General features: G+C 41.0%; 1 protein-coding gene across 4 annotated transcripts in view; it reads right to left on the minus strand.

Moving 5' to 3' along the window:
- The window catches only part of DISC1 (DISC1 scaffold protein), a 200,698-nt gene that overhangs the window by 145,194 nt on the left and 31,265 nt on the right, over positions 1 to 24,239 (minus strand). The window lies entirely within an intron of this gene.

A 24,239-nucleotide genomic window follows, 5' to 3' on the forward strand; every position in this document is an offset into this window, starting at 1 on the left:
CATTCCTTCCTTTCTAACATCTCAGTACAGCATGTTACTATAAGAATAACATCCATCTGTGCACGCTTTTTACAGCTTATTTTCTTTATCCTCAAAGGGGTTTTAAGAAGAGGGGTTGTCTACATTTGCTAGTTTAGTGAAATGATCCGTTTTTACAATAATCTATCGTTCATACTGATCGCTTTTCTGCTTCTGTGCTGATGGGGTGGAATAAAGACACAAGAATGTACTAATGAGACTAGATCTTCTCCCTGGGGCAGTAGACTGCTCCAGGGTAGTTAAACTACTGTTGTTATTATTAGGGTGCAAAATGCTGCCAGAAGGCTCTAGCCAAAATGATCACCATGCAAGTTACTGCAGGATCCACACCTTGCCCCAGCAGCCGCATGTACATTTTCATGTTCTCTTCCTACAAAGGAGAAACACATTTTCAGCAGTGAAATTGAACTACATCTGTAGGGCGTTTTTCAGGGACCACAGTTGTCCAATCCCTACCACAACAAGGAAACTCAAATTTGGGCCCAGATGAAGCTCCCTAGCCCATGCTTTCACCAGAAGGACATATCAGCATTTGTCATTTGTACAGAATTTCAAAGACAGCCATCAAAAATATCACTGCTTAAAACAGAAAAGTGTTGGATTGTGACCAATGACTACTGAATGCCAAAACACATAAAAACACCTCCTTCTACTCAAACTATCGACCAACGAGCTTTGTGTGTTAAGCAAGCAGGAGTTGAGAGAGCAGGCAACTCTCTACAGCCATTTAACAACATTTTCACTGTTTTCCACCATAATTACGCTTACACTGTGTTTGTGCGTCCAGTTGTTTCATCATGCTATTCTACCCATCCTGGCCCTGGAAACAGGCTATTTCGGGAAGGAAAACAGATGAGGGGATCCACCTGCCAATTCATTCTCTCTCTCATTAATTCTTGGCTATGTCCTGCTTTATACATTCCAATCTACACAGTATTCAATTAGTTTCTACTAACAGATGTTTCTAAATAATTTGTTCCACTGGCATAAGTACTACTGCTAGCCATATCCACTTGTTACCTCTCAGCACTAAATGATTTTTTTTATCCTTTCAGCATTGCAGTTAGGGGTTAAGTCTCAAGAGACTCCAGCACCACCGAGCTGAACACTACAGCACACGGCTTTTAGTCTCCTTTCCTGGAAAGTTTGACTCGGCTGATGTCTTCAGTGAGAAGAGAGAACAAGGCTCCTCAGTGCCAGCTGCAGAGAGCCATGCAAATAAGGCTCATCTCAGTCCAGCTTTAAGCGTTGCAGTTCAAGAGACATCCAGGTCAAGCAGAAGTAATATAAACGATCAGAAGTCTAGCAAGTAGAATGTAAAAAACATGGCAAAAAGCAGGGTTCCTTCATCTAGTGGAGATAAAGACTGAAGGAAGTAACTTCCAGTACTATTACACACCAGGAAGCTACAAAGAAATCCATAATACAGTGCTTTTCACCTCTCCTCAGAACTTGGGTTCCCAGTAACCTGAGCTGCAGTAAAGCAGATGAGGAAAAAACATTACATATAGTAAAGCTCTAAAACTAACTGCCTGGGATAGACAGGAAATCTCCACCAGTGCCAGTTTTCAGGTCAGACAAGCATCTCTTAGGAACAGCTCTGGCACAGTTTCTAAGGTTGAAGCCAGCAAGATCAAATATGCTCTCCCAAGATCCCTTCCTACCTATTGTTTAGGATTTTTCAGCCAAAAAGCAGATACAGAAGGCATTTGCTATTCATAAGCCATCAGACTCATGGCCATCACATCTGCCTCCATTTTAGTTTTCTAAGCATGTGGTTCCAACACAGAAGAGACCTTCACAAAATCACAGAGCTCACTGATGGATGGAAACACCAAAAGGAAACACACACATGGATACCTACACACACAATGGCTTAATACTTTAGTGCTCTGTCCCACGCTTCACCTCAAGTCATTTAATACACAATTTACATGAAAAAAAAAAATCCCATTTGAAGTTCTTAAATGAAGGAACTTAGTGTATTCAGTAATGAAGGAACTTAGTGTATTCAGTTTTACAGACAAGTATCTGGAATAAGGCTTAATTCTGTTAAACAGCCTTTTATTTCACTGTATTATGTTGCCAACTGCCTTGCACCAGTCCTACAGATACCCCATACAAAGCTTCTGCTTCACAGAATCATAGAATGGTTTGGGTTGGAAGGGACCACAAAGCTTATCTAGGTCCAGCCCACTGCCATGGACAAAGATACCTTCCACTAGACCAAGTGGCTGTAAGCCCTGGCCTTAAACACTTCGAGGGATGGGGCATCCACAACTTCCCTGGGCAATCTGTTCCAGTGCCTCACCACCCTCATAGTAAAGAATTTCTCCCTAATATTTAATCTAAACTATCCTTTATTAGCTTAAAGACATTGCCCCTTGTCCTGCCACTACATGCCTTTGTAAAAAGTCCCTCTCTACTTCTGTGTAAACAGCAAAAGTTAACCCTTAAATTATCCCCCATCCCAATCTATTACTGCCTTATGCACCTCAAACATCCCACTCAAACTGAAGTCAACCCAGAGTACAGGCCTGGAAGATGCTAACTGCTAGTTTCAATTAAACAGCAGTAAGAACTGCATTGTCTCCAAAGAACATGTTTTGTAATAGCTTTAAGCAAAGGAAGCAATTTACATAATTTTTAATTTACCATATGAGAACATCTGGCTACCTCTCTACTTTTTACATATTCTGATATGTATTTTTCCCTATAAGATAAGGTTCACTTTATCAGAACTATTTATCATCATTTAAAACACATTTAAGAAAATCATCACAGTAAGGGCAGAACCTCATTTGCTAGCTACTGCATATATTTACATTTATTTATGCCTGTTCTTTGCTGATAGGTGAGAAGATGATCAATCCTGCTATTCTACAAATTGCTGGACATTAAAAAAATGCATTTCTTCAGCTAGTTCAACCAGAGAGTTCTCTTTTCTCATGCTATCTATGTTTTGGTCTCCAAAATACACTACAGCAGAAAATTTCAAATGGAATTATGAATTATTTAAACACATACCCTATTAGAATTATAGAATAGTTAGGGCTGGAAAGGACCTCAAGATCATCTAGTTCCAACCTCCCTGCCATGAGCAGGGACACCTCACACTAAACTATCCCACACAAGGCTTCATCCAACCTGGCCTTGAACACCGCCAGGGATGGAGCACTCACAACCTCCCTGGGCAACCGATTCCAGTGTCTCACCACCCTAACAGGAAAGAATTTCTTCCTTATATCCAATCTAAACTTCCCCTGTTTAAGTTTTAACCCGTTACCCCTGGTCCTGTCACTACAGTCCCTGACAAAGAGTCCCTCCCCAGAATCCCTATAGGCCCCCTTCAGATACCGGAAGGCTGCTATGAGGTCTCCAAACTTCCTCAGCTTATCTTCATACAGGAGGTGCTCCAGACCCCTGATCATCCTCGTGGCCCTCCTCTGGACTTGTTCCAGCAGTTCCATGCCCTTTTTATGTTGAGGACACCAGAACTGCACACATTACTCTAAGTGAGGTCTCACAAGAGCAGAGTAGAGGGGCAGGATCACCTCCTTCGACCTGCTGGTCACGCTCCTTTTGATGCAGCCCAGGATACGGTTGGCTTTCTGGGCTGCGAGCGCACACTGAAGCCAGCTCATGTTCATTTTCTCATTGACCAGCACCCCCAAGCCCTTCTCTGCAGGGCCGCTCTGAACCTCTTCTTTGCCCAGTCTGTTGCTGTGCCTGGGATTGCTCTGACCCAGGTGTAGGACCTTGCACTTGTCGTGGCTGAACTTCATAAGTCTGGCATCAGCCCACCTCACAAGCGTGTCAAGGTCCCTCTGGATGGCATCCCTTCCCTCCAGCGTATCAACTGGACCACACAGCTTGGTGTCATCGGCAAACTTGCTGAGGGCGCACTCAATCCCACTGTCCATGTCAGCGACGAAGATGTTAAACAAGACCGGTCCCAACACCGATCCCTGAGGGACACCACTCGTTACCCGTCTCCAGCCAGATATCGAGCCATTGACCACAACTCTTTGTGTGCGGCCAGCCAGCCAGTTCTTTATCCACCGAGGGGTCCATCCATCAAACTGATATCTCTCCAATTTAGAGACAAGGATGTCGTGTGGGACAGTGTTGAACGCTATGCACAAGTCCAGGTAGATGATGTCAACAGCTTTACCCTTGTCCATCAATTCTGTAGCCCCATCATAGAAGGCCACCAAATTGGTCAGGCAGGATTTCCCCTTACCAATTTTAAAACTGAAGTCTGACCATTCTTATTAGCTGTTTCCTTTTTTTCTTTTTTTTACTGTAAATAAAAAAGGAAAGAAGCCAGCAACATTCCTTTTTCACTCTCCCTACACATTAATAACTTTGACATCATCATGTTCCAATTGCACCATTCATTTTCCAGAAGAGACTTACATAAGCTAAAGCAGTGCTAGAAAGGCTAGAAAGTGAGGAGTCTAATGTGGAGCCTGAATACATGACTAAAATGCAGCTGGAGATTAGACTAGTAAGTAGGGTGTCTACAGACCAATTTCTAGCGTTGCCTCCTGCAAAATTACTTGAAGCAGAACATGCAAACCAAGTAATATACAAATGTGACATGTAAAGACATATACTGTGATAAGAACTAAAGGCATTACAAGCAACTGGAGCATACCTGTGCCCTTAATTTAAGGATAAAATAATGACCCATTTAACAGTTCCGAAAAGATACACAGTAGGAGATACGCAATTCCTTGCAAGTCCTAACACATGGATATGTGTAAAAGGGAGCTTCAGATTAAAATGGGATAGTTGAGCAGCTAGCCCTTAGAATCATAGAATAGTTAGGGTTGGAAAGGACCTTAGGATCATCTAGTTCTAATCCCCCAGGCAGGGACATCTCACACTAAACCATGTCACCCAAGGCTCTGTCCAACCTGGCCTTGAACATTGCCAGAGATGGAGCATTCACAACTTCCCTGGGCAACCCATTTCAGTGCCTCACCACCCTCACAGTAAAGAGCTTCTTCCTTATATCCAATGTTAACTTCCCCTGTTTAAGTTTTAACCCTTACCATGTGCTGTCTGGTCACAGGTACAGAGCAAAGCTTTATCCACCTTCCATTCAGCCCTGCATACGGAAACCTTTGAAATAAACTCAGTGCAGAGTCAAACTGCACACCCACACATGGCTGGCTCCATGAAGGTGTGGGGACACTGGAAACACCTGCTGAAGGAACAGGAGCAGCTGCTCCACCACAGAGCTATGCCCACCCTACTGAATATCTGGACTAAAAGGAGCACATCTGCAGAGCAAGACAGTTCAGTACTGAAGCCCCCAAAATCTGCAGTTCAGAGGGTCTTACTTCAGACTGGGTTAAGTGTAGCCCCATGGACCAAAGGCCAGTCAGTAGTTGGAGGCCCTTACGTAAACTTCTAGAGCACATCTTCAGACTTTATCCCACCTGCATGAAGCCAGTCCATGCACTCTAAGAATGCTCTACAATGTAAAGCAAAGTAAACGGGACTACTGGGAAATTCCCTTCAAAGGCTTGCACATCTAATTTTAACTAAGATACTATTTGGGCTGTGGTCCTTGGAATACATCCAGCTGTCAGTGGAAAAAGTAGCTCCTAGGAATGCCAATAAGCAGAAGCTAAAGCTTTCCAGACAAGGCTATAACCCCCTGGGTTACAGAGCCAAAATTTATGTTCAGTTCATAAAAGGCTAGAGCCTAATGGCTGCTACAGCAAAGTGCAAATGAAATTACCCAGCTTACCCCACCACTTATTATTTTCCATTCAAACAAAAAAGGCAGCTTTGTGAAATTCAGTCCAGCTGTGCTCCTTAACTATCAAGACTACCTTAAGGAACAGCTGAGCAAACCAAACTCCTGGCTGCTGAACACCCTTGGGAGTCAGAAGTAACTGCTACAGAATCCACCCTCAAGCAGGACAGCCAAAACCTGTAGAGTGTACTACAACTCCCATAAGTCTTTGTTTTGTGCATATTCCTCAGTTCTTTGGCACACAGTACAGGTGGCAAACCCTTGTAATTCAATGTTTGCCTCCAATTCTAGTGCTATTTAAAGTTAAAAGAGTAGTAACCTGAAAAGCACAAGAGAACTGGTCTCCTACATTCCCAGCCAGACTAAAGGCATCAGAGCAGCCAAAATGCACCACAGTGACTTGATGTCACATTTGACGCCATAAGCTTCACCTGCTGCAGGTAACATCATTGGGAGGAGCTGGGAGGAGGAAAGGAAAAGGAGAGGAGGAACGGGGAAAATAGGGAAAATGACAGCACACACACATACAAAGGGTCCTACTGCAATAAAATTACAATCAACAGTCAGAGACAAATGGAGAGAACAAAGCATCAGACATACAACGAGAACATTGTACCATAATTTCAGCACACCAGAAGCAGCTTAATCTCCACTGCTCTTAATCTGACATTTGTATTTTACATTAAAACATAAACTAACCACTTCCATAATTTTCTAAGTGCTGGAGTAATAACATTTAAGTTACTGATATGCATAACAGTTGCTGAAATAGTGGGCAGTTTTCTGCATGTGACAACCCCTCACTAGTCTTACAGAGAGTGCACAAAAATAAAAGAACAATCCCATACAATGTCTGTATGCATCTGTAAATTCCTTTAAACACCACCAGAGTTCTAATGTCTTCAAAAAAATGCCCACACCTCTTTTCTGCTTTAGTCAATTCAGAATACAAAATAAGCAGTGCCCTGTTGGCTGTTTGTTTTTGATAGTCTTTCATAAATATCAAGTTTCCAATGACTTTACAATAATTTACAGTAACATCAAAAGAGACAATAAAAGGAAAAAACAAGCTGATTGCTGGTGTGCTTCATTTGATACCAACATTATTCTGCAAGCAGTGCTGACAGTACTGTCACTACAAATGAAATGGTACAGAAATAAAGAAAAGCCATGTACTGCTGATTCCAGGCTGAATCTGCATTTTAAAAAAAGTAAGGCTGTGCAGCACAATGGAGTAGATACCTATTGTGAATTAAATTCTACTCTTAAAAAGTTCCCTCAAGACAAGGAAGCTAGCAGAAATCAACGCAAAGCCACACAGCTCCTTCTTTTATTGGAGATGGTAGAGGAAGAATTTCAGTAAAGGCTTCCATCAGCATGGTTCACATACATGAACTGTCAGCTATATATTAATATATCACCTGTGGGTGATTCAATCCCAGTTCACCATGGCCCCTTCCTTGTTCCAGGAATCTCTAAATCAACACCTGCCTTTATTCACTGCCTCTGAATAAATGCCATGGCTTGATTAGAAGACAGTCCAGTCAATTAGCAGTGAAACAATGTAATACTCTACAACTAATTGCATTCTATTTTGAGATACCAGTCACTTTTATAAAGCAAGTTTCTAAATAATAAGAAATTCTAAAATCTGATGGACTGTATCTGGGCTTATATATCAAGGATTTTCTAACTAGAGACACAATCAGATTATGTTGGGATTTTTTTTACCAGGCTCTACTTAAGCACATACTGTGAATGTAAAGCGCTTTGTTCTAGCTGTCAAAGAAAGAAAAGCCTCCTTTTTTACTGCCTAACCTGAATATATTGAGAATATCATCCCAAAGCACACCACATGAAAGATTTTTTTTTTTTGCTATAGAAGTCCAAAACTAGTATAGATAATATAAGAAGTATTCCATAGAGGTTTATCTTCTTGCTTTTAAAAGCCATCCTGTAAAAAAGAATAAAAAAGCAGCACAAAGTATAGGCTAAAACCACCAATGAGTAGATGCAGAATTGCTTTAAGTTGAAGTTTGAAAGAAAACAGCGCAGATTTTAAAATGTGGTGCATATTAAATTGTGCAACATCCCCCCCCCCCCAAGGACTATAATATGCAAAAAAACTGACTTGCAGTTCTGCTTAAGCCACCAGCACCACCAAAGCCAAAATGCAATTAGACAACATTATCTTCCTTCTGTGACAAGGCACACTGATGAAAAGGTATCAAATATTTTTTCATATAGAATGGATATTACCCACAGAGAACTCTAAAGAGAATACAGGTATATGCATACATCCCCAAACCAATTGCTCGGAAAACTGCAGTGGGGAGTGCTATGGGGAAACTTGTAGATTTGCTTTAGAAACAAAAAGAAGAGAGAAAAGATAAAGGAAGTCTTTGCGGTAACTGAGCTGAAAACAGTAAATCCTTTCATAATGAATGAGTACCTGGACACCAGAATTTTAGGTTTGGGTGAAAAATATTTTTAATTCTTCTTTCTGCCTGCATTCCCCTCATGTGTTCCCACAATAGCACTCAATGTTTTCTTGTATTCCAGGTCTTCACTCTACATAATCTCAAATATATACATCTAATTTCTCCTTTCATTGTTCCTTCCTTATCTCCAGTATTCTTCAAGAACTAAACCTTTACCCTCAGATTAAACTGATACCCTTCCCAAGCACTCAGTAGTTGCAAAACCAAAAACCGTTTCAAAACTACTAAAGATGCTACCTTAAGTCCAGCCTAGCCACTTTCCCAATTTCTGTCATCCATGTCTGTTCTAGCACCCAAAGGTCACTCTGTTCTCCTTCATCCAGGAAAGGCCATATTCTAAGAAAGCAAGCAATATGAGAGAACAGTTTACAACATCTGTAATTTTCCTCAGACTACTTTGCCTGCTGTCAGCCAAAATCTAGTCACAAATTTTAACATTTCATAGAATCATCACAGAATGGTTTGGGTTGGTGTTGGGGTTTAAACAAATTCAGCCATAAACCACACAGCTCATCCACTCACTCCCCCCCTTCTTTCCCTCCTTCTACCCCTGGAGGGACGGAGAGGAGAATAAAAAAGAATGCAACCCCCACGCGTTGAGATAAGAACAGTTTAGTAACTAAAGTATAACACAAATCACTCCTGCTACCACCAATAATAGTAATGATAAAGGAAACAACAAGGGGAAAGAATACAGCACCTCAGCACCAGCCGACTGATAACTCACCCCACTCCCCCCAGCCGAGCACCGACCGATACCTCGTCCAATCCTGCAGTCCACTCTAGTTCTGCCGGGTAACTCCCAGTTACATCCCAAGCATGACGTGCTGTGGTATGGAATACCTCTTCGGTCAGTTTGGGTCAGGTGTCCTGTCCCTGCTTCCTCCCGGCCTCCCCTCCTCCCTGGCAGAGCATGAGGCTCAGAAAGTCCTTGGCCAGACCAAACATTTGAGCAGCAACTGAAAACATCGGCGTTATCACCACTGTTCCCAGGCCAAAAAAATCAAAACACAGCACTGCACTAGCCACTAAGGAGAAAAATAACTGCTACTGCTAAACCCAGGACAGTTGGAGAGGACCTTTAGATATCATCTAGTCCAAAAAGCTTAGATGACTTGCTCAGAAGTTCAACATCCTACATACAAAGCATTGTAAGAGTATCTTGAAATTCATTGTTTCCCCATCCTACTCATCCACCAGTACTATCACAGAATTTCTTGTGGAATTACTAACAGCTCAAGAGTACTACAGGAAGAAAAACAACAATTAAGAGCTGTTTGATTTCCCTGTAGGGAGCTTATGAAACAATTTATCCATCTGCTCTGCACTGGAAAGACTGACATGAACACATGAAAGTAGTTAATATACAAAGTCTCGCCCACATAGGTATATTTTTCTTACTACTGGTTCCCATGAGGCTTTCAAAACACTTAATGCTAACCAAAATATCACAGGAGCCTGCAGATCTTAAGCACGGCATTAGAAAAAAGAAAGAAAAAATAAAAGGAAGAACAACCAAACAGAAGCAGTTAAGAGCATCATCAAGAGAACCCATTTCAGTCATTTCTTTTTATGCATCTACATCTAGCAACATTTTCAGACAAAAAAAAAAAAAAGCAGAAGGGATACACAGCATGGTTTCCTGGAAAGGGTTCTGCTCATTGCTGTGCCAGGTGGCTTCAGATCATGCTCCCAGTATTCTCTCATGACCATGGATTTACAGTGATCTCCGCTGAATAACCCCGTTTCTTTCAGCTTCTAGGTCCTCTGCCTGTAAAAATTTGGATAGTAACAATTGCTCCACAGGGGCCTCATTAGGCTTAATTAACTCCTGTGTGAGATCTTCAGATAAAAGGATTGCTGTAATTACACTATCTGAACTGCTTCTTGCATAAGAAACCTTGTATTATCCCTTTCATAATTTGACCTTTTCTTAAAAGTTAGTGCCCTTTTGTTCTTTTACAGGACTCTGCTCCTTGTAAAAGACTACTACCTCTGGGAGTCACCTCTTAATTTTCTAATTTCAAAACCAGATAAAGCCCAGCCTTTCTTTCCTAGTTGAACAAAAGGGATCCTGAGTATTTTTTTTTTTTTAAATCACTGTTCCCCACCTTGCTCCCTTTCACAAACATGCCGCTATTTTTCACATTTATGATATTCTTTTAATCCTGGCACTACAGCTGTCCCCACCGTCCCGGCACAGAGCTCCTGGGAAGTGTTCCAGGCAGAACTACCCCTCAAGCACACAGGGCACTGGGCCGAGCTGTACAGGAGGTTGTCAGCAGAGGGCAGTGGGGAAAAGATCAAAAGGCTCTCCAAGCAAGTTCCACAGTCCTTTGGCTCTGCTCTTTCTTTAGCAAAGCACTTAAGAATGAGATAACATCCCATTGACCACCAAACGCAGGCAGAGGCTCAACTGGATTATGTCCACACAGAAATAGAGCCCACCCAACAACGGCTACTGCAAAGAGGCGTGACTTCCTCCAGCATGGCGATCCACAGAAGAGCCTCTCCATGTCCCACTCAAGTGAAACACAGCAGCGTCAAGGCACCTTTGCTGGTCTCCATGCTTTAAGCTGTGAGACTTTAAAATTTTACATGCAGACTCACTGCCTTCTTCCAGCCTGAGCCCATGATGTTTCACTGTTTCCGGCAGCTTTTCCACCTACTCACCAGAGCCTCCTCAGCATGGAAACTAAAACTGCTAGACCAGTGTCTGTATTGACCGAGAACCAGGGTGGATGGGGCTTTGAGCAACCTGGTCTAGTGGTAGGCGTCCCTGCCCATGGTAGGGAGGTTGGAAGTAGATGATCTTTAAGGTCCCTTCCAACCCAAACCATTCTGTGATTAAATCTCCTGTACCATGTGTTAGCTACAAATGAAAACACTGCAAGAAATAAGTTTTTATTAGCATACAGCTTCACAGTAACTAATCTCTGCTTTCCTCATGAGTTACAATTAAATGGTACTGCTACAGTAGCGGATCCTGCTGTAAATTTCACTCCATGCCAGCATACCCACACCACCTGTTTCACCATAGCTAAATAAATAGTTCTATCCAGCCTCCCACCTTGACTCTGTCCAGTACCATACCCTATTACTGAATTTATTTCAGCAAAATGTCTTGGAAATAATAAGGAAAGGTTACATTAATATGTCTCAACAGCAACTTCTCTAAACTTTCTTTCATATTCCAAATACCTCCTGCAAATGCAACAGACGATAGCTGAGCTGCTTTTCCCACCCACACCCATTCAGCTACTTTACCTTAACTGGACAGCTTTGGAAAAACCGTGGTAAAATATGTAGATCAGACAGATGGCATTTGCTGCTCTTTTATGAATCCTGATGCTCAATAGTTTTAAAAAGCCACGATAATTCACTACTTGAATAGTGTCAGACAGATCCTGGGTTCCGCTACAACTTTGTCTTCTCCATTTTGTAAGTGGAATTATTTTATTCACAGGAAGCTTTAGAACCTTCAGCCAGGGCACAAAAAGATATTTGATTACAAGATACCCAAGATAACTGACTTCCGTTCTTTGCTTTTCAATTTCTCCTCAAAAAGCATAATCCTCTCTCTGCTTTATTCTGGAAGATCTGAAAAACAATTGGCCTCTGCACTTCCCACTTGGAACAGTGGAGTGGGGAAAGTTTGACCCTCCCTTACAGTTCTCTTTACACTATTCACCCTCACTGTAGCATGTGCTTGTAGCTCCCTGTTCTTCTCCACAACCAGAACTATATCTGACCATTATTTCTTTAATATATTAATAAATTATCAAAGAAGCTACTCATGAATATCTATATATATTTATACACACACACACATCCCTCCACCTTTGGGTGTGTATATTTGTACACACACACACATTCTCCCATCCTTATGTAAGACATGTCTTCCTTGCTGTATAGTGAAAACAGTTTGTCTGACTTTTATTCCTCTTCAGAGAGGAATGTTAAGACAAAAAGCAAGGTTAAAATACAGAAAATCACTGTTACTTGGTTACAGAAAAACAAAGGGAGTGGGGAGAGTAAACACAATAGATTTTACTCTGAAATATCACTATTTGATGGCTGACTTGCTAGAATTTCAGTTCATAAGTGTTCAAATTGCAATTTAGGCAGTGGTCATTTCTAAGCAAGTTCTTCCTTAGTGATGGAAGATATGCAAATAACTTTTATCATGTTCTTTACTAGAGGCTCTACATTTCAACACATATCTTCTTCCAAACAATAAGCTTCTGTCAAGTTAGTGTTCCATCAAATCTGTCAATTGCAACTCATTTGGTGCTACAGGACAAGCCGACACATCGCATAAAGGTCAAGTGGAAAAACGTCCCTTCCACTACATCAATGTCATAAGTCGGTAAAGGTCACTGTCCAGTAATTGCCACTATAGAAAATAACTTTATAGTAGTCTACATGATCGAGGAAAAAAAAGAGCAGTTCCTTCATTTATTTTTCTAAGACACAAGCTAACATTACTCCCACTGCCTCGTTGCCTATACACTCTGATAAGAACAGATTAACCTATAGGCCTTATAGCTCTCAGAAATACAACAAATATAATACACAAAGTTACATGAGGACAACTTTTTCACAGAACCATAAAAATTAAAATGTCAGCATTTATCGATAACAACACCTTACAACTCTGAAGCTTCAATCACAATAGGAGCTCAGTGGGATATACAGTTTTCTATTAAAACTCTGAAGACTGTCGTATGGTAAGTGATATACCCGTGTTATGGACGGCTCATTTGAAGCAAACTTACGTAGCTTGCCTACAGTTAAAATAGCAAAATACCAATATGCTCTTGTAGTTTAAAACAAACAAAACCAAACAAATCACCTTAAAACCGACAAAAACCCCACAAAATCTGTTGTGTATTATTTTTTAGCTCCCTATTCCTGTATAATAACTTATTCTCTCATCAAAACATTTTTCTGCTTCTCCAAAAAGATGTTCCACTATCATTTGGAACATCAGCAGTGTGTTACAGAATAAAAATAATGTATACAAATACAGAAGTTAGTATTAAACCAGTTTAATGCTGAAGCTGAAATCTTAAGGCTAAGTGAGCAACAACCCAACTTACATAGATGCATGATCCTCATCACCTGAGGAAGCCTGGGCTGTGTCATGCAATGGTGGAAGAAAAGGGCAAGGAAGATGTTCAGGTTCCCCTCGTCTCACTACATCTATCCAAAACGAATTTATGTGACTCGGTGTACTCTCAGTTTCTGTTAAAGATTAAAAATTGAGCACCAGCATATGAGACTCAGAACCTGTATCATCAAGACAAGTTTGGAAAAAATTTTGCAGTTACTAGGAAAAGTAGTAGAAATATTTTACACACTGGACTCTAAATGCAAAAAAGCCCAAGAACTTTTCTCACCATAGCATTTAATCAATGTTTTGACTATGAGCACTGGACTTCTGGATTTGCTGCAAAACTGCTTAGGTCTTAACAGATTTTACACGTCAGCTGAACATAACCAAAAAATTGTGTGCATCCTAACAAGCTTTAATCAAGAAGAAACAACTTTTTATTAAATTAACAAAAGTTAACCAGAGACAGCTGCAACTCTGTCCCTAAGATACAGAACAGATATCAACTACCTGAATGCCTCCAGAATGAGGCTAATTATAACATCATCAAAAATGGGAACTATAACATCAGAATTGGGCCATTCCATCAATAAATATTGTGAGACAGAAAGTACAGGTATCAGAGCCACATGCCTCTTTCAAAACCTTACTGCTCCCTTAAAAAAAAAAAAAATTAATCTGGCATAACATAACATATAGCTCCTTTCATAGGTTTTCACTTTCACAGGGAAGTGGGGAGGCTGGAAGCTGGCCAAGGGACAGGGTGGTATTCACAAACCTCTTCAATGCCACTTCAGCTGCCACATGTAAGAATGGGAGTGATGTTTGTTTTACCCTCTGGCACATTTCCTAAGTGTGTCAAATTCAACGAGTTATTCAAAGATACTCAATAACAACACTATCAAGACCTTAAAAAGCCATAATGGTTTCTCTGCTGACAAGTACTATGAATGATGGCAGCACCACAATGTGGGGTTGCAAGCAGCTGCAGTAAGGCATATCCAAGGAGAAAATAAAATTATCCTCAAAGATTTTTTCTTTCTAGCTGTTCAGTAACAGACAGGAAATAACATTTTAAAGTCTTTTAGATTAAGAAAGCATTGTGTTTGACACATACCCCTTGAGATGTGGATGCTTTAACTGTCACTGCATTAACACAATACCATATATCCCCCCCCCATTCTGAAGAATGTTACTTACACTTGGAAACTTCATCAAGTAGATCCATTACTATGTAAATAAAATTTTCCCTTGGACAACTGTCTTCTACCTGAAGAGGTTAAAGTTTAAAAATCCATAATCTAAATGTAAAGATTCTGATATTCACTGAAGTCAGTGGGATTTGCAGGTGTGCAGCCTATTTGCAAGCTGGGGCACTTACATGAGCCTAAGCTGCAGAAGAAAAATGTTTGATTTTTTTCTTTTTACAAAAGGCTAGAAAGAAAAGTTGACAGAAAATACCTTACACCTTTCCAAGCACAATCCAGCAGCACGCATGTACATACAACAAAACACGGGCACATTAAACCACTAGAAGAAACAGTAAGTTGTAAAGTGACAAGAATTGCCAGACTAGATCAGACTCAGGTCCAACCAGAACAGGATCCTGCCTGCAGCAGTGACAACTGGATGTTTCAGCATTTCAAAAGATGGAGAGAAAGGCCTACAGGGGCAGCCTGACAGCCTCTAGAAGACTGCACACACTTCTGGTGCCAGAAAACCCTATCTATCAATTCAGCAGGCTACAGGACTTAGCAGGCAGCCATACCTTAACGCAATTATGTGACGATGGAGGTTAAGAAACAAACCCTCAAACAAAATTCCATTGCGCTAAGTTTACAAAAATCTCTTCCAGAAATACTTTAAGCAGACTTAAGCAGAAAATGCAATCGGCTACAATTGTTTCAAATACAGGAAAGAGTACAATAAAAAAAAAGAAGTAATGAAGTATTTGCATAAAGTTTCAAAGGAAGCAAGAGTCTGAATGTTATTCCTTCAGAAAACTCCTGTAGAATATCTCCCTCTGTTATATCCCTGTTATTAAGCTTCACTGTTGATCTGCAATATTTGCACTGTTACCTTTCTAATTTATATTCACCTTCTTCTCCCACTGTTATTAGGCAAAAGAATTAACATACAACTCCCAAAAAGTTAGAAATAAAATCTTTTATAAGTAGCAAAAATATATAGTCTAATTTAGACATTCCCAGTGATTCTATCCAGTTTCAGAACTCTTCCTTTGGGAACCAAACCAACCATTATCTGTCCTTACTCTTAACCCAACTCTTTAAATTACTTATTTACCAGGAAAAGGATTAAGATATTAATATTGTCCTCTAGCACTATGGCTTCCTCACCATTACTAGGTTGGCTTTCTTTTCTTCACATACAAGCAAGACTTCAGCTTATTTACCTAAATCCACTAACAATGAGCCCTAGCTGTGAAACAAGTACAGATATCCTCAAATCCTAGCAGAAAGGATTGGAACAGGATTAAAATCTTGTTGGCGGCTGTCCACAAGGCTCCCATCAGGGCAGAGTGTGAAGTTCACTCACTGTGGTTGTAGCACATCTTTTTCTTGGGAAAGAGAGAACACAAGAAGTATATGATTCAATGTAAATATTTACTTAAAAGTAAATAAATAAATCCCACTGTTCATCCAAAATGGAAAGCTCTGACAAGACCAAAGACAAAAAGTGTAGGCAAAGAGCAAGTCAGAAGTACAATCCTGTTCTCCCACTTCCGAGAGACCTGGACAGCAAAGGGTAAGTTTGATCCAGCCTCTTCCCCTTACTCCCTCCTGCCGAAATTCCTCTGCAATCACACACAGAAGCCTGTAGCCTCAGGAAGGGACAGGGAACTTCGTCAGGAACCAGGCACGGCCTTGCAGAATCTGACTCAAACCATTCAGAGCCAGCAGAAGAACAACACACCACCACACAAATCCTTTTTACTACTTTCCAGAGGGTAATGATTCAAACTACCAGCATCTAATTTTGATGCAAGTAGATATACTGCATGAGGTTCCCTCCCATACGTATGACACGCACAGTGACATGACCTCCAGCTCCTTTCATACATTCACTGTTTTTCCTCAGGCTCCTGGAGGGTTCCTGCAAATAAAGGAATGCAGGGAAACACCACCTGCTAGGAAAAGGTCAGTAACTTCCCAGTCTGGTGAAAATTAACTCATTGAGTGAAAGGGACAAGGAAGATGCACCTTGTCATCATGCCCACAATCTTGACTTCAGATTACAGGTAAGCAGCAGAATTACTACCTTGCAAAGCAGCTTAGATTATGCAGTCCAAAGGACAGCTTACAACCACAGAGATGCGGCACAGCAGCAGGTTGATAATATTCCCTACCACCCCCAGGATACTACAGTAAACCATTGAAGAGCAAATTCAAGCCTGCTCACCAGGCGATAAGCAGAAACAGCAGCAGCCCAGGCTAACAGCCCCTGCTGGCTGAACAAATATGCGAGAAGGGCACAGGAGAGGAAGAAAATGTGACTCATGGTATTCCCAAAAGACACTTGCCAAGCACCTTCCTAAAACACAAAGCGGAGGGAAGAAGGGTTACTACTAGAAGATACCCTACTGTTGCAAGATGCCAGCATGGGAACAGAGGACATCCGAACAGGAGACACGGGAAAGCAAGCTTCTTGCCTTACAGTCACCAAAGTTCCTCCTATCACCCTATGCACAGGATGCACTCATCTTCATGCACAATTCCCATGCCTGAAAGACTGGAAATCTTCATTTTTAAAAGAGCATCTGCTAGGGCTGAACTTGCACAGCAGAAGCCCTGGCAGGTCCTCACGGCCAAAGTTAAGGTGGTAAGGAAACGGCCATTTGGTAGCCCTTTTGCCAGAAAAGAACCCCAAGCAGTGCATTTCTGAATGAACAAATGGAAAACCCTGAAGTACAGGATCCAGCTGGGGACAGTAGTTCCGGCAGATTCATTTTTCTCACTGGGGTGACCCTGATAATTAACACGCCCTTTTTCATTATTGTCATTCCCACGGATTTCAGCAGCAAGTAGCTGCCTATGCTTGGAAGCAGCTGAGCAATAAGGAAGAAAGAGGCCATTTAAATATCAACTGAAAAACAAGAATGGCAAGAGCACCACCTGTGCAAAGACCATGCACAGGCACTACAGAACTGAATACATCATAATACTGCTAAACATACCCCAGATCTGGAGGATGTTCCTCAGTCAGGTACTCAAGGTCAAACTGGAGGAAGCAGGACAGTTGTGAATTTCATGAGAGTTGGAATTGATGAAGTACAACTTTCTGACCTTAACTCTGAGCTCCCAAGAACATCTCTGACTAGAAATAAGTATTGCCACAGCTTCATCCTAACCTTCAAAAGAAACCTGTGGCAGTTAGTTAATCTCAGCTGAGCAGAATACTAACATCAAGTAAGATTCAGCTTCTGTACCTCTCTCCTGCAAGTTGAATTGGGTTGTTGCTTTCAACTTCTTTGCATAGAAGGGGCGGTTGGTATTTTTTGTGACCTTTAGGTGGCCCCAGCTTCTTCTGTGTACTTGCCTGGAAGCTAAGATGACAGGTTTGTGTGCTATACATCACTTCAAAAAAGGCCTCCAACTGTCAAAAGTCAATTAGCCTGCAGATGAGAGTTAAAAAAATATCTAGTATTTCACACTGTTTTCTTGACTTTTCCAAAGGTTATCCAATGCACTTTGGTATAGGTAGCCTTTCCGGTTGCCTACCAGGGTTGTATAAATGTTTTCTTTGCTTTCACAAGAATACTTCAAGGAATTCTGCACCACAGGTAACATTTCTCAGAATCCCTTTTAGGTAGGCACTGGAACTACTGGGAACAATGTGTGCCATGGTATTACATGACATATCTTGAATATTAAGAATGGACTTTGGTAATTTTTGGCAGACATACAGCATATCTTTGTATGGATGGGGAAAAAAATAAAGCCCATAGAAAAAAAAAAAAGTGTGAGAAAGCAGACTTTCTTTAGAACTGAGAGACATCAACTATACACACCTGAACAACTAACCATCCATAAAACAACTGTTTTGTTTGTTGTTTGGGGTTTGTTGTCTACAAACCCCACAGCCTTACATGAAATAAATGGCTAAGAACACCCCATCCTTTTAGGATCTCTGCTCAAGCAGTGTGGAAGGCATACATGCCACTGATCCATCCACACCTGTTACATAAAGAAATGGCTAAGTGCAGCAAAGGCCAGGGAGCACACTAAACTCTGAAGCAGGGAACTGGGAGTACAGAAGTTTGCTTTTCTGACAGAAATAGAGGAAAGGCTGCTTCTTAGGAAAGGGAGAGTCAGGAAAGCTTTTAACAGCAAGGAGGGTCAGTGTCTCCAAAGAACTAATTTCTCATCCCTTCTAACTTCTGAAATAAAAATTGATTTTGCAGGCAAACATTCAGTTTCTTATTAGTTACTCTTAAAAGCACTCACTCTGAATGACAGTTAGGGACCCTTCACAAGAAAGTTTCTATTAAGCAGTTAGACCCTATAAAATTAAAGCAGTGAAAAATGGGCTTCTAGACAAATTAAAACAGGCACAATGTGCAAGGCAGACTTGGCTTCTAACTCCAGAAAGGCAGGAGACACAATGCTGTTTCTAGCACACAAAGGAGGCCAGGAAACGGGGCTGACACTACTCAAAGCACAGTTCCTATAGGAGCACACATAGAGGTAGAAGAAACTTCTTTCCAGAGGCTTGTTGAAGTCAAGGTCCAAGTTTGCTTCCTTAAACCTACAACCCAGGGGATGCTTGTCCAGCAGAACCAGGCCTGCCGCATTACACTCCAAAACACTCCAGCCCTCTCATGACCTATACCTCCTGTAGCCTGTAACTGAGCTCCAGCTTGGATAGGAACAGAATTTCTTTTCCTCCTCTGAGCAAACACAGTATTTTTAAGGATACTTCAACAAGCAAAACACATTTCGTTTCACATTTTTGGCTTTTTTTTTCCCCACAACAAATGTGTGTGCCACAAAAGAAGAAAGTCAGTCATATACAGCTCAGCTGCCTTGCTGCCCACACTGTTTCTGGGTAACTCCCGTCTGTTTACACTGGGGTAGGCATTAGCCACTCTCACACAGACACGCAGCTTTGCCTTCTCCTTACTTGATTTAAAAGGAAAGGGCTCCCCCACCCCAAGTGGGGCAACAGAAATTAAATAGTTTTGCTGAGCATGTAAGGCTGCCCCCTAAATATTCAGAATGAATGGGTCAGTAAATACAACACCTATAAGTAAGCAGAGCTGAAGTATTTTGAAAGCAGGAGGGAAGAAACACTTCTTATATACAAAACCAGGCAGGTTCAACCAACAAGCAAAGTAGCAAAAAATTAAAAGAATCAGACATTTGATAATAGCACAAATGGCACGAGGAATGAAGATTTTGCTCCTCTGGCAAATTTCTCTTCTCCTCCTCATATGGAGTCGCACGATTATTTTTGAAAATGTCAAAGAATAAATATAAGAGTGATCTAAATGAAATAGCAGCACCCTACTGGACCCTATGTATTCCTTGATATGAGTCCTTGGAGTTACAGGTGGAAAAAAAGCACCTGAGACAGGAAAACGGCACGAAACTCAGAGGACTTATCTATAGGCAGACATGAAAAGACTCATGATGCAGAATAATTATATTGGAAAGCCATTCCAGTAGCAGTGCTTCTGCAGGCACAGTGCTCTGAAGCAGAATTAAATTTTAATTCTGGAATAATTCTATTTTGGACTTTTTTTATAAAAAAAGAAAAACAAAAAACAAAAAAAAAAAAACATTTCTCATTCTCCTCAGCATCTTCAGCATTTCTTCCCCTGAAAGATCCTGTCATTTTATAAAAACATTATGAAAATACACTCACACATCTTAATTCTTCTTGCCACAGGTCCTGTGAGGCAGGTGACACAGCATGACTGGAACCTCTTTGTCCAGAATGCCTCGCTATTTTCATTCTTATTATTGGTTAGATGGCACCAGAATAACGAGCTGTTGAAGCCTCCTGTGACTGGGGTCTTGCTCATAAATAAGCTCTTGCTCATAGGTGTTTTCTCTAGCCAGGAAAGGTCATAATTAAAATATTTCAAACCAACACCCCCCAAACTTCAATATGAAGTTTGGTTTGATTTTAATTACTGCTGTGTGCTTAAAAGAGCTGAGCTTTTTTGTTTTATTCCTTTTGTTTGTTCTTTTAAAAGGCAGGGCAGCAGATCCTCTATGAACTTGGCAACAAAGCATGACATTTGGCCTATGAACACCAACTAGCAGATACTGCTTGAGCACATTTGGAGAAGGTCAGAATCAGTGTAGCACCCTTATGTTATCAGAGCTACTTTCCTAAACCCGCAAACAAAAGGCTTTAGTAGAATTACTAATGTGCTATTGCGCTTTCTGCTTCCAGATCACCAGTTTGACTCTTGCTCAGATTAAGCATTAAGAAATTGTTCCCCTTGAATGGTATTTGATATATGAGGAATTTTCAGCAATAAACCCCACTAGTAGGCTTTGCACTACATTATGGTGTGCAGCAGGAACCTTTTCTCTCTGTATTCCTATATGCTCATCATTAAGAGAGTCATTTAATGTCAAATGATTCCCACTGAGAAACTCGTTGCTGTCACTCAGAATTCATTTTGAAAAGAGCACAGCATCAGCCCAGTGCACAGCAGCAGCCAAAAGTCATTCCACTACAATACCAGTTATTTGCCAGTATTAGAAGTCACCCATACCCTTGAGACTGGGCAGGTGAAGGTCAAAGCATAAAGGGAAAAAAAAGGGGGGGGGGGGGACAAAAAAAGAAAATCCTTTCTTTGGTAAAACATTTGAATGTCATTTGGGGGGAAGAACCCAGCTATTTGAGCTCTAACAAATAGGAAGTCGTGTACATCAGTTTACAGGGGCCTGATTCTTTGCAGTCTTAAGGTTTCTTGAACTCTTCTTTGTCTCCAGAAAACTCGACTGTACTGATTTTTAAAAAGGTCTTATTGTTGAGACCATTATCACAGGTCCTCCAGTCTAAAGCACTGTCCCTGACACTTCGGTGCAATGCAAGATGAGCTTTGTACGATACCATGGCACATACCAAACTGGTTTTGCTTTTCGCTTCCACTGACACATTTTCTCAAGAAGTCTAACGAACCCTGGAGAGCTTCTAGCAACCCACACATTAACGCTTTCTCTCTACGACACTATTCCTCCAGTAAGCTATCATCGGCAGGGAGATATACTGAGGCATTTGGGAATGCCAGAGGTGTGCATGAATGGACACCCACAAATAAGTCAGATAAATACTATGTTCTGCAATGATCTAATTAAAAAGGCTGTTCATCTTTATTTGTATTTGGTTCCAGCATCATGTCTGAACTATGCCTCTGATCCACAGCACCTCACTTTGCTCTTCATTCAACTTTGCCATACATCAAATCAATCCAACTCATTAACTTCATCTATTTTTTCATGCTTAAAAAACCTCAGTGAGTACAGAGATGTACCAGCCACTTCCTCAAATTAAAACCTACCAGAAATCCTGACCAGTATTAGACTGGTAGGATGTCAACAGCAGAAGTTTAAAACTTACAATATGTGGCATTGGTTTAGATGCTCCCACTATCAGATTTCTTACAGACTTACTAGCTCTTTGTCCAAACCATGTTATCGTATAAGAGTGCTAGGAATTTGAAATTTCCCCTCTTCACCTTTTTGATTAACAATCATTGCCATAACCCTACCCTTGTCCCAAGAAGGCTAAAGATGTCCTTAAAACAGCACATTTTCTACCTTCGCCTTCAACAGGCAAAAGATAAGAAACATGCAAAAGCTTGCATATGATGAAGGCAAGGAAACATTGGAGGGGGCAGGCATGCCTGAAGAACTATGAATGCACCCCAGGATGAGCAGTTGGGTCTGGGCATGTGGACAGGGAGGACAGGAGTGAAACCTCAGGAGAAAGAAGTTAATTAACTGGGGGCAGTCCCACTTTGCAGAGAAGTTTGGCAAATGATGGAGATCTCTGCAGACCTGCCAATAAAAGCATCCTATTAAAGAATTCAACCATACACCACCCAGCAATCAGCAAGGAGTGTTATCAGTTCCCCACAGAGAACTCACATTGGAATACTTCAGTGTTTGCTTTCAAGTGGTAGTCACAGTCATTCAGCATCTTTTTAATCCCCGATTACACAGAAGTTGCATTACCACGCCATCTAGAAGTTTCTGTCCAGGTCCAGTCATTTATTAAGCAGACAACAATTAAAGAGAGAAGGTGCCCCCACTCACTTAAGATGTTTATATCCTAAGTGTAAGACAAGGGCAGCAAAATAAATTTCTAGTAGTTGGTTTAATTAATACTCATACTGTCTCCAGTGGTCATGCTGCAAATGAAAGATGATTTTCTTATCTGGAGTTAATATTCCTAAAGAGCAAGAGAAAGATAAGTCTGTCCTGAATATAAAATTGGGCTGCATGATTTTGCAAGTGCAAAGTAAGCAGATGGGCTGGGTGGCAGGAGAGCTGTGTCACTCACTCTGTGGGTACTGTCCAGATAGCGCATCAACACAGCTTCCAGGCTCTTACACACCCATCAGAGCTCTATGTTTCCAACTGCAATACAGCAAGTAAGCTCTTAAATTATCCACAATTGCTTATTTTGTTCAGATTTTTTCACTGCTTGTTTGTTTGTAAAAGACTAGCTTGGCTGTCTGGGAACAGCTTGGCTGCATCACAGGCTGAGAAACAGAGCCCAACTATCACAGGAGGGGTAGCCCGCAGTGTCAGTTTTAGACAGCAGATGGCCAGGAGTAGAGAAAGCTTCCAAGCACATGGTATGCCAAAACTTCAGCAATTTTCTTTTTGTCAAGCAGCTTCCAGAAACACAAGATGTAGCTGAACCTTTTCGCGCTGGCCAAGATTAAAATAAGAGAGCATAGTAGCCTCCCACAAAATACTATTGCTTCCTAAAAATATTTAGGCTGCACGGTCTAAGCAAGATACTGCATGACTACAGCAGCTTCCTCTCCAATATTGGCTAAGGAATTAAAGACAGAGAAAACACAACTGCATCTTCAATGTGAGGGCATAAGCAGATCAAGAGCAAGATCTTATTCTACCTCAAAGCCACACCCTTACAAGACGAAAACTGAACAACCGGGTTAAAATGAAGATTCACATTGAAAGCATTTCAAGAAGTTGCTTAAGATAAATGTGCCACACAAGCAATGAGTAAACAAATACAAGTGAATGCACCCAGAAATGTATAGCAGACCTCCTTCTCATAAACACTGGCCATTAAAATAAAATTAAATTAAAAAAAAAAAAAAAAAAAAGCACCATTCTGGCATTAAAAAAACCCAATAACCTGAGTTTTCCAGCTTCCTGACAGCAAGATAAGTAGTTTCATACCTATAAACTTACACTTCACATAAACACTTCCTTTCCTTAACCACCTAAACCCTTTTGTGGAAGCTAAGTCTGTCAAAGAAAGACAAAATAAACAAGACCCATGCAATGAAGATTTGATTTTGAGAATTTGTACAAGCCCTTCCCCCCATCCTCTTAATAGCTTTACTGGAAAGTTATAAAAATGGAAAATGAAATCCAAAAAGACTTACCTACAGATTTCAGGAACTTCTACAAGCTTGTGATGGAGCAAGGCTCTGACGATACAGCACAACAGAAAGCCCTATTTGTCCCATCCGCCCCAAACATATTTCCAACTCAACAGCCTGCAACTGCAAGTTACAAACTCACAGTAAGTCTCCTGTGTCACAGAAACTCTGCTCCTCCAATGTCCA

The sequence above is a fragment of the Lathamus discolor genome, chromosome 5, assembly GCF_037157495.1.
Source record: "Lathamus discolor isolate bLatDis1 chromosome 5, bLatDis1.hap1, whole genome shotgun sequence".
Lineage (NCBI taxonomy): Eukaryota > Metazoa > Chordata > Aves > Psittaciformes > Psittacidae > Lathamus > Lathamus discolor.